Below are 11,734 nucleotides of genomic sequence, written 5' to 3'. Positions count from 1 at the left end.
CTGCTATCTAGGTTCAGCAAACAGCCATTCCCTCTCTCAAGCTTTTCCAAAACTCTAAGACTGAAAATTAGGTGCAGATCTCTTTCTATCTTGGGTTCTACAAACCTCTCATATCTTTTCACTTCTTCAGGATTCTATCTCAGAAACAGAAGTACACATCCTCTCTGTGTGACCCCCAAATCACCAGCTCCTTGAAACCTGGGAGAATATTCGGCTATGTCCAGTTGAGCCCCACCTCTCCCAGTCTTGCTTTGAATATAGAAAAATCACTTTCTCTGTCAAATGTTTTTGATAGAGCAACTAATGTCATCTCCTTAGTGGGGCTGAGCCTTTAGGAAACATGAAAGCCAATGCTTTTTTACTTTCGAATCTATCACATTCTCCAAAGAGAAACTATCAGAAGGAAATATTTTTTAAAATCATATTCTGTCATTTTCTATACCTGTCAAATATTTTCAACCACTGAGACAACTTTTCTTTCAAATTCCATTATCATTCTACAAATAATCCACTGTTTCTCTCTCCCTTTGTGTTATGATATTCTTCGATCTCCAACGCGTATTTTTATTGCTTAATTTTTGTGTGAATACAGCAAGATCCATGTTGTTTTCCCCAACATTTGTAAGATTCTTGAGGATATCAAAGTATTTAATTTCTACGTAAGTAAGTTCAGGATGGTAGACAAGAAGTATGCAGCAATATATCTGAAATTTACAAGATGTGAATTACAGTTGATGCATATTCCCTTGGTTTGCTAATTTACTCCAAAATGGAAATATCCTCAGGAGAGAATTGCACATTTTCATGACTCTGGAGGATAAGATTTGAAAACATAATTAATGGTTTTATTTATAAACAATTAAATATTATAGACTGGTTAACCTGCTTCCAGATATACAAAGGCCCTATCTTAGACAAGAATTGAGCATTAAGTATGTTTTAAATACTTTTATTTTCCAAGAGAATAGAATAGGGGTATGGGGGAACAGGGCTATTTAGTATGAGACAGAAGTATTTAAAATTAGAAAGCAAGCGATTGTTTTGAAACTTTCTTCTGATCCCAGTAGTTCTCATTACTAGCTGCATATTAGAAACACCTAGAGAGATTTTTTAAACGCCCATGTTTTAGATTCACCTGTAGAGATTCGGATTGATCTTGAATGAGGCATTTCTTCAAAACCACTCCTGGTGATTTAAAATGTGCACCAGGGTTGAACACCACCGCTCTATCTCATTAGGTCACAGAGCAGCTAAATACAAGAAAGAAAACTATATAGTAATAGTTCCTCAAATGAATAAGGTTAATTATCCTGAAGTAAGTTTTTACCAACACAAGCAATTTTCCATAACATAAGAAGAAACAAATGTTCTTTATATAGAACCTACACAGAAATGACAGGAATGACATATATTATTTTTAAAAATCAGTTTATACCATCCTATATCCAAGCCATGGTGAGTAGGAAGCAAAGGTATTGACCAGGGCTGGGATTTTAGGAGACTGAGCTGGGTTTAATAGAATCTAAGGCAGGCCCAGGAATTAGATGAGAGTCTGATGAAGCTGGATAGATGTAAGGATAGCCCAAATGAAAAAAAAAAAAAAAAAAAAAAAAAAAGAGCTAGATCAACAACAAGAAATTGATAAATACAAGGATGCACTCAAAGGTGGAGTCTTACACAGCAGTACTCAGTGGAAAGAAGCATTTTAGTAATAGCAGAGAGCCTATGGGTATGGAGCTCAGTTTGAAAAACAGCAAGCAAAAATAGCATATGATTTAATTTACAAAAAATGCTTCTCAACAAAATCATTATTATGATAATATGTTGTACTCGAATCCATACCAACTGCTGTCCGCAGAAGTTGTTAGACTGCAACTATGACATTACATATGTGCATGAATTGACATCCATAAAAAGTTTTACGGTCTGGGAAGAAGGAAGAGGAGAACATATGCATATGCACTGAGCCAGGAATCTAATGAGAGGAAGAAATGAGGATGGAGATGACAGCATACTTAGGATCGTCCATTCTGCCCAACCCAATGGACTGGTACAGTTACTATACGGAAGGAGAAGTTTGGGAGTAGACAGATCTAGTATGTTTCTCTAGGGGAGCCTAAGAGGCATTCCGGGTATAAAAAGCAAGGAATCTTGTTTCAGGCTTCAGAGACAGAAAACAACCCCAAATTAAAGAAGCTAACATTTTACCTATTCTTCCACAGACTACAGTTAAGCCCTGGGGCTCAGGGCTGTCACCAGCAATTTGACTTCTAGTCCACAGAAGAGATATTAGTGAGAGGCCGTAGAGTCCCCTAAACACCTATGAGACATCTTCAGAAGATAGGTAAAGATACATAGAGAGCCTTGGGGGTTGAGGGTATACCTTAAAAAGCTCTCTTTATTTGGGTATCAATACCAATGATTTCATTTATACCCACAAGCTGAAGCTTATTTGAATTACATTATTATTTAATAAAACACTATTTCATATACTTTATAAAATATAATCATCTCATTTGAACCTTATATAAATATTGTAGATAATAAGAGGGGTTATATTTCCATTTTTGATCTGAAGTTCAAAAAAGATAAATACCTGCTTAATATCACCCATTATGAAATTTAACTTTGTTTCCTGATTTAAAATAATAATAATAATAATAATAAGCCTGATCTTTGTCATTGGGCATGCTCACAGCAAATGTGAGAGTCTCTGTTATGACTCCAGCTGTTTATTGAAAAGGTCTGTACTCAAAAGAAAAAACAGAAGTTATGGCATTTGTTACGCAAAATGAGATACTCACATACCAATGCATTGGGAAATACTTGTCCGATAGCTCTAAAAACTAAGAGAAATTTATGAGGTGAGTTTTCGCATTGGTATCATGGATGAACATTTTTTTAATAGTACTTTATATCTTTTTTTTTTTTTAAGCGAGGCAACCCTTGGTTGACCTCACAGATTGCAAGGACCTTGTCAATTTGCAATCCCTTCTATTATTATTACTATTTTTTATAGCCTACAGCACCTGGTCTTCCTAGGTGGTCTCCCATCTAAGTACTAACCAGGCCTGACCCTGCTTAGCTTCTGAAATCATATGGGATCGGGCTTGTTCAGGGTGGCATGGCTATAGACAACAATACTTTTTAAAAGATGCAGAAAACTTTCTCTTATGGACAGCCCTCATACCATCAAATAAAAATTGAAAGAATAATATGAAATCATGTTTCTGGCAACCATGCATAATACAATTTTTTATGCAGTCATGACAGTTTTAAGTCCCTGCCTGGAGGCCAGTCAGGTCCCCTTCTTCAGCAGCTGATTGAGTGCACACCCCAAGTGCTTCTTTTATTGGACTTTCACATTCTGGGCCACTATGCACCTACCCTAGTCTGGTCCCGATATCAAACATCTAGAGACAGCCTCTATGCCTTAGGGCCCACAAAACTATTCAGATTAGCTAATCCACAGGGAGCCTGCAAAACCTAGCTAAACTCACCCCTCTTGCCATGCATAAGCTGCCTCCTACAGCTCCAGCGAGCTGTTACTCTGTCCCTGGGTTCAATGCCCTGTGTGGCCCTGTGTGACAGCCTTCTTTCATTTGGAGTGAAAATAATAAAGAGCTATGCTTTCATCTATCTCAGCTATCACAGTATCATTATGTTGTTTCTGTCATCAAAAAAAAAAATTCTTTAAATCTGTTATAGACTGAATATTTGTGCTCCCCTCAAATTCATATATTGGAGTGCTAACCCTCAATATAATAAATGGTATTAGGAAATGGGGCCTTTAGGAGGCAATTAGTTTTAAATGAGGTCATGAGATGAATCCTCCATGATGGAATTAAAGCCTTTATAAAAAGGTGAGACATCAGAGCTTCCCCTCTCCCACGTGAGGGCACAGCAAGAAGATGGCTGTCTGCAAGCCTGCAAGAGAGTCCTCATCAGAAGCTTACCATACTGGCAACCTGATCTTAGATTGCCGACCTCCAGAACTATGAGAAATAAATTTATATTGTTTAAGCCACCCACCCAGTCTATGGTATTTTGTTATAGTAACTGGAGCTAAGATGAATCTTATGAAACACATGAAAGGAGGCAAGGTGAGGTAGTAGTCCTCTTGGGTACAAGGTGTTCTTGCGCTCTCACTTGATACGGCTATATAAATTGGAGAATTGGATAGATAGCTTGACTCTCTTTGACTGTTTCTTCCAAATATCTTTTGCCTCCTCTGGACTTTTGACAGGTGAGCTTGAGAATGGGGCACCTGCCTAGTGCAGGAACACTACCACGAAAAGAGATCTCTTTGTTTTAAGGAATAGGACACAACTGGCCCCAATTTATGTTAATTTGGGGAAATAACACTTGGGTTGCTGGGCAGCTGGATACAGGCCCATATCACCAGTGCTGGAAAAGCCTCAATCTTCCAGCTTTAGTGTAAGAACAGACAGTAACAGAAAAACATGATAATATGAGATGTTAACATTGTTTTTAACTTGCCAATATCATATGACATCATACAGCCAAGATGTGTTTTTAAGGGTCCCAGGGCTAAAAGACCAAGCCATCATGTACTTCCAGCTCAAATGAAAAGAAATCTAAGCGTTCATATTTACTAATAAAAACACCATTCCTCACATACAGCAACACGTGCCATAGCACTGGCATTTATTATTGCCTGTATGTGAGAAAAACGAAAGGGAAGGAAGAGAATTAGGAAGATTTACAAGGATCAAATTCAATAATGGCCAAGATCAGAAACAGGCAGAGAGAAAGAAAAGTTACCTCTTATGACGGTAGAGAGTAAGTACTGACAAAGCAGGAATGAGTAGCTGATCCTGCTCACTAGTGGCTCACCGCAGCCTTTGAAATCTGCAGGGCGTCTGCGTAGAGAAGATATGTAAGGTGACTGAAAATTAGACTCTAGCTTAAAGCTGTGTCTGATATGTCTCACTGATTTCTGAAGCAAAAAAACAAACTGCAACACTGGATTGCCTCAGCTCACTTTGAAACTTTCTATAAATAAATTCTTAGCATTCTACGTAAAACTTTTATTGATGAAAAATAGAATAGTACTACAAAATTCAGTTTCAGAGGAAGATTAGAGAAAAACTTTAAGTTCTAAAAAATATTTAAGGAAGCAAAGGAGACCTAAAATTTTTTAAAGCCTAAGTATATAAATATAATGCTATCTATTATTTTTTAAGGTGGCAATTTAGTCTGTTCCTTTGGAAAATTAAAATTATTTCTAACACTTATTGAATATATTAAATTAATTTTAGAGCTTGTAATATTAATTCTTGTACTGGTATGAAAAAAGCAAGATAACAAATTTCATTCTAGAGAATGTTATAAGTATTTACAAAATGCATATATTACAGTGTGGGGATCATACTTATATTTCAAAATTTGGATATTATGCAACATCATCAGCATCTTGCTTTTCTCACTCACCAATACCTCAAGAAAATCCTTCCAAGTTCCTACTGTGGTGCTAATACACTTTTTTCAATGGCTACAAAATAGTCCATGGTATAAATGTGCTGTGATGAGCATTCACTTTGTTTCCAGTTCTTTGCCACTATGAGAAATGTTACAACCAATATTATGTATGCAATCTTCATGGGTGCTCTTACTTCTACTGGCTAAATTTCTGAGAGAGAGACTGTAGATCAAAGTCAGCCATGTATTTATTTCTTTTAATAAACATTACCACATTACTTTCCAAAAAAGGATAAAAAAATTTTTGTTACTAACATTTAAAAATACTCTCTCCTCTACATTCCTGGACGGAAAGTGGTATTTTTCTTCTTTTTTAATTTTGGCCATTCTGAGAGATATACAGATGTTAGTTTAATTGGCTTTTGCCTGCCTAATAAGGAATTTGAGCTTTTTCAAATTTTCTCTTCTGAGATTTGCCTAGCTTTATCCTTTGCCCATTTTTCTCTTGGATTATTTCTTTGCTAATTTGTAAAATTCTTTGTGTATTACAGATATTAATCTTTTGTCTGTGTTCTGTGTGCATATATTTTTCAAAATATATTGTTTTTTAACTTCCTTTTAAAAGAAAAATGAAAGCTCTCTTTTTCCTGTTTATACTCATCGTCTTCTAAAGTTTCTGTATATGTTTGTGATTATGTTTTTGTTAAATTTAATTTTTAATCCATCCAAAATTTGTCTATATGGTGTGAGGTACTGGTACAAGTTATTTACTTCCTGACGAGTAGCCAACTGGGCTAGCACCATATGTTGCAAAACCATCATTTTCCCAATGATTTAAAATATCACCTTGGCCATATGTTAAATTTTCATCCTTACCAGTATCTATTTTCAAATTTTGGATTTTTTTCCACTGGTCTGTTCTGATGCCAATGCCATATTGATTCAAGTACAGTAAATTACAGCATGTTCTCATGTAAAGGCAAGCTCTCTTTTTCTAGTTGTTTTGTTCAAAAATATCTTACCTTAACTCAGGCATTTATTCCAAAAAAAAACAAAACACAAAAACAAAACTTAAAACACTTCATCAGATTGAAAAAATATAGATTGAGGAGAGTTCTAGTTAAAAATGAATTAACATTTAGAAGATTCGTGTTTTAATATTGCTAGTTCTTTTAGTCTAAAATTGTATTCCAGCCCTTTTTTCATATTTCATGTTATGTTCTTCAGAACAAATCTGTAGTTTTTAACATAAGGATGAATCCAGCAGTAGTTCTCCCTGAGAGTCTCACAGGATCTAAGCACTCACTAGAACACAGATGTAAGCTCAGCAAATTTTCTCCTATTCTCCTTCTACCTTCTATTTTTTTTTAATGTTTATTTATTTAATGAGAATTTGAGTCCCTACAGTTGGAAAGTACTTAAACATGAATCATGTACTATGCATTTTGGGATTTGCCTTAACAGAAGTTAACAGTAAAAGTTAATTTCATATAAAGGTAAATAAAATCTTTTGTACAATTTACTTTTCCTTTCTCCCTAGGAAGGTTTTCACATAAAAATATTTCTCTGCATTTCTTTCAAGGTAATGTCAGAAAATTGTCAAATTTATATTTGCTGTTCTCAAAAATATAAATCGAACTCAGAATCCCAAAGAAATAGCAATGGTTACATTTGTTTTTGTGATTTCCTTAAATGGGAAGCATTATTGATCAAAACAGTGGAATCAGATACATTGATACTAAATCATAGTCATTGCTTTCTTTCTCTCTTTTCATGCTAATTGTAAACAACTTTCAGAGGGTTTTCTTCTCTTCCAGGCTTAAGTAGCTAAGACATGAGAGTTGTTTTGGCTTTTGAGGAAATGGATGGAGAAGTAAAAAGCCTTTAGGATAATAATACATAAAAATGCATATGTGTTAAGCATATTTTTCTTCCAGACAAATATTTCATCATATATAAAGTCTAACCAAAACACAATAAGCTTTCTTTAACTGTACCACCCTTAAAAATATAAGTTGAAATTGCTGGTATATTTTAACCAGACCACTTTTATCCTACCAGCCACATATATAAAATCTGAGCCTTTTACTATCAGGTTTGCAAGATTTAACATTCACCTGAGTAAATGAAGAAAAACTGCAAGAATAAAGCTTCCTTTTCAAACAATTGACAATAAATTCAAAGATCAATGTAATAATACTTCCCTTTTATTTGTAAGTATGCCCCCTGATGCTCTAGTTGCCCTCTTCGTTCTCTTGCAATAAGATAGCTCTGTTAGACACCGCAAGTAACAATATTCTGCTACTCTGAAAATTATGCCTCTTCTTCCACAGCTCCTGTGACCAGCTGGGTTCTAGACTTACTATAAGTAATTTCCTAATTTTACAAAGTTAGAAAATAATTTTTTCAAGTGTTTTTATAACCAAAGCAAATGGATACAGCAAAAAGTTGTTTATAACAATTCAAATTTCATTTTAAAAGATTATTGTTCTTATAAACCCACAATTTTATATAGGCCATCTCAATTTTAAGTAAAAAGATCAAAAATTATGATATTATAAGACAATCTCAAATTATGACTACTAAAAGGTAGCAATCCTACTTTGTTCCTCTCTGGATTTCTTAACTCATTAAATAAAAAGCACATTTTTTTCCCCAGAAACCTAAGAAAAGGGAAAATGATTTCATGATGTCATGGCAAACTCAAACAACATAATTTGATATAGCATTCAGGCTATACTATATCCACTTAGGTCTTAAAGGCTAACTTTTCCAAGTATGCTAGATTACAAATAAAGATAAATTCCATTGGTTTCATATGTTACAAACAAAACAGAGGTAAAGTAAAATGGCATGATGAATGGACGTACTCAAACATAGTTAGGAGTGAAATGTCATGGTGGTAGCAGGTCAGCAAAATGGGCAAATAGCACAACATGAATAAGATTTCAGTTGTTCGGGTCAACAGTATGACATTGATTATATGTACAATTTTGAAAATAATAGGTTTATCCAATAGTCAAATATGTTTTCCTCATCTGATACTAGATTAAGAAGGTACACCCTGTCCCACCCTGATTCAGCCTCCCCTGACCCTCCACCTAGTCAATGTATTAATGCTAACTGCATTCCCTATGCTGTGCTCCCCATCCCCATGACCATCCATCAGCTACTAATTTGTACTTCTTTAGCACTTCACCCCATTCTCCCAGCCCCCCACATCCCCCTTCCCTCTGTCCAACACCAAATTGTCCACTATATTTGTGAGTCTCTTTTTTATTAGTTTGTTCTTTTTATTTCTTAGATTCCACATGTAAGTGAAATCATGTAGTGTTTATCTTTCTCTGTGTGACTTAAATATCTTCTGGGCCCATCAAAGCAATATCTTTTTCCATCCTTCCTTTCTTGTTTTCTTATCCTTTCAACCATTCTACTTTTTGGTTGGAGCACTTAGTTCTTTTCCATTTAAGGTATTTATTGATAGGAATGTAGTTGTTACTCTTTTTGTTTCTTATCTACGTTATCTTCCAGGACCTCCACCAGTCTCAGTCATTTACACAAAGCCTAAAAACTCATTCACCCTAAAATAGAAATGGCTACGGTTGTGTCCAGTTATTTCTATTTGACATATCCTTAATATAGCATGAAAATCTTTGTCTCTTATTAAAGGAAGCCATGGGGAAAAGAGGAGAGATGTAAACTTGTGATTTGGATCATGAATTTCTTCCAGGGGAATAGGAAGAACTTGACTTCCGAATTCAGTTTTCTCATTTTGCTCTCACTCTCATTTCCTTCTGCCCTTATTTCAGATATTCCCCTAAATCTCTTTAGTCACTTCACCTGCATCCAAAGAATACATTATGTTCTTCCAAAAACAATTTTCTACCTATCTCAAAAAAGTTAGGTCCACATAGAAGGATTAAAAGAACAATCATTCAAATTCAAGTTCATTATAAGTCCTCTCATCTGACATATAAGCATGTATAACTGGTCAGCTAATCAAAACCATGTAGTATAAAGAGGTTGATCATTAAAAAGTATTAAAAGCTTTTGGGGACAAATTCTCTGACTTCCGGTAAATATGCAACTGAGGAGGGGAAGGTTGCCTGAAGAAAGCAATCCTCGGTCATCCGCATTCAGCTCACTCTGGGCATGGCTATGTTTTGCAGAAGAAATGTAGAACACCATTTTAACTGGCAAGCTGGATAAATCAAGGTATGCTGAGAGGATCTACTCAGTACAATGTGACCCCATAGACCAACATAACTCCGATAAAACTTGAGTCAGACATAGGAAAATCCAGTTATCTCAGAGAGTTCTACAAGGAGACTCTTCAAAAAAGAGATCAAAAAAGGAAGATGTACTATGACCCTCTTCAATATGTTTATAATACTAATAATAAGTACTGGGAGATGTGAAAATAACTCCAGGAACAGGGCAGACTGAAGAGCACGAACAATTGAAACAAACAAGCAGTAGCAGAAGAGTCCTGATTCGGTAAAAGAGATTTTCAATTGTCATTTTTATAGCCTGAGGCTGATCCTATTACCATTTTCTGTGTGATACTAAGGATTGCAGGTGTTATGTTTATCCACTGAATAATGTCACCCTCACCTTGAAATCTAAAATCCTCATCTCAGATGTGTAGTATTTTGTGGTACTCAAAGTAGGAAAACAGCTTTGTAATGTGAGGATTTAAAGAAAATAAAAGTCTCCAAGAATACTTGATAAAATGAGAATGAATTATTTTAACAGCAGTGGCAGCTTTAGAGTGATCAAAATTCACACAGCATTTATAAATGATGATTCATCTTTAGTAGGCCCTTAATTACCACATTCATCCTAATTATTGGAACCTGTTCCAGAAATATTAAAAACAGGTGCAAAAATAAAAGATAGTATAATGTCACTTCACACGAAATAAATTGCACTTGCAATTATTATAAGTAATATAATATAACTTACGGGATCTCAACAGCATAATCTGAATTTTAAATTTTAGAACAATAAATCAATTGGATGCCCTTCATTATAAAAACTTGTTCTCAAATTCTGATTGCGGAGAGGAGAGAATAAGATAAAAAGATACATTTTGAATGAATAAAAAGGCTATTTTTAAAATTCAATCAATAGCAGTGCCTCTTTTTTCTTTAGAATTTCTTACCAATGTTGCTTTTAATTTATATTTTTAAATATGTAAAAGATAATTCATATGGTCAAAAATTACAAAATTTAAAAAGACATACAGTGAAGACTCCTTCCAAGACTATCTCCATCTGCCCAGTTTCCAACTATCCCTTTCCCGGTAACAACTGTTTTATATAATGAATATATATATCCATTTTATGTGTTCATATACATAGATAGATTTTCCCAATTATACAAATTGTAATATTTTATACTTTCCTGGACTTTACTTTTTTATTTAACATTATATCTTAGAAATCTTTCAGTACATAGAGCACTTGTTTGTTTAATTATTTCATTTGCTTTTTATTTGTTTTAACAAATAAAAAATATTCCATTGTATTGATGTACCATATATACCCTGTGGACTTGTACATCCATCATTTCACACCTGTAAAATTTATCTATGACAAATTGCTGATTCAAAAGGTGAAATGTACGTTTGTAACTTTCACCAATATTGTCATATTGCCCTCGATATATAGTTACTTTCATTGACACTCTCATGAGGAATGCATAGGCATGCCTGTTTCCTGTTACCAATAGATTATAGTACAAAAATCAAAACTTTGCCAATGTGACAGCAGAAATGGTAACAGTGTAGTTTTAATATGCAGGTCTCTAATTTTCTAATAGTGAGGTTGACTATATTTAAAAATATTTTCAAATTATTTGTATTTTGTTATTTGTGAGCTATCTGTTCATATTTTTTACCCTGTTATCTTTTGGACTATTAGCCTTTTGTTGATCTCTAGGGCTTTTCCTTAAAATAGTGAGATTAACTCTTTGCCCGTGATATGGATTGCAAAATTTTCCTGAGTTTGCAATTTCTTTTGACTTACCATGTAGTGTTTTTGCCATGAAGAATTTTTTTTCCTTTTATATATCCAAATTCACTAATCTTTTTTATTACAGATTCTCGATTTTGATTCATAGTTAGAAAAGCCTTCCCGCTGAGAAATGAATTTTCATCTAGAATTTTAATGGCTTCTCTTTTTACATATAAATTCTTGATGAATCCGGAATTTATTATAGTATACAATGAACAATGTGGATCCAATTTTACTTTCTTTCAGAGAGCCACCCATTACCCCAGGAACATTTT

The 11,734-nt window shown here is 34.3% G+C and overlaps 1 pseudogene; it reads right to left on the bottom strand.

The window, feature by feature from the left end:
• Positions 1-3,017: 3,017 nt before the first annotated feature.
• LOC118614360 lies at positions 3,018-3,136 on the bottom strand (annotated as a pseudogene).
• Between the last annotated feature and the right edge of the window lie 8,598 nt (positions 3,137-11,734).

Source organism: Rousettus aegyptiacus, unplaced genomic scaffold (assembly GCF_014176215.1).
Source record: "Rousettus aegyptiacus isolate mRouAeg1 unplaced genomic scaffold, mRouAeg1.p scaffold_m13_p_2, whole genome shotgun sequence".
Taxonomy (NCBI): domain Eukaryota; kingdom Metazoa; phylum Chordata; class Mammalia; order Chiroptera; family Pteropodidae; genus Rousettus; species Rousettus aegyptiacus.
Note: the sequence above shows the minus strand (reverse complement) of the source record. Positions and strands in the feature narration are given on the sequence as shown.